This window comes from Eurypyga helias, unplaced genomic scaffold, assembly GCF_000690775.1.
Source record: "Eurypyga helias isolate BGI_N326 unplaced genomic scaffold, ASM69077v1 scaffold2440, whole genome shotgun sequence".
Classification (NCBI taxonomy): Eukaryota; Metazoa; Chordata; class Aves; order Eurypygiformes; family Eurypygidae; genus Eurypyga; species Eurypyga helias.
In genome coordinates this window covers 4285-4526 of record NW_010226045.1, presented here as the reverse complement: position 1 = coordinate 4526, position 242 = coordinate 4285, and the positions used below count along the sequence as shown (strand labels likewise).

General features: G+C 33.5%; 1 pseudogene; it reads left to right on the top strand.

Annotated features, from left to right (window-relative positions):
- Positions 1 to 242, top strand: part of LOC104509303 — a 10626-nt pseudogene that overhangs the window by 9965 nt on the left and 419 nt on the right.

Below are 242 nucleotides of genomic sequence, written 5' to 3'. Positions count from 1 at the left end.
ATTCCTTTAGCACAAAACCTGAAAACAGTTAAGGGGTTTGTTATGGTATCTTACAGAATGTGAGTATGCTTATTGATGTGTTTTTTGAGAGTTGTTTTTCAGTATTACATTGTAATTAACACAGTAATTTGAACTATTTCTTGGATAATTATTTCATGGTCCCGTTCCTGGTAAAATGTGGCTTTCTTTGTACTTCTGTGAATGATGAGGAAGTTGCATTATGGTGCTTAAGTTCTATTGCC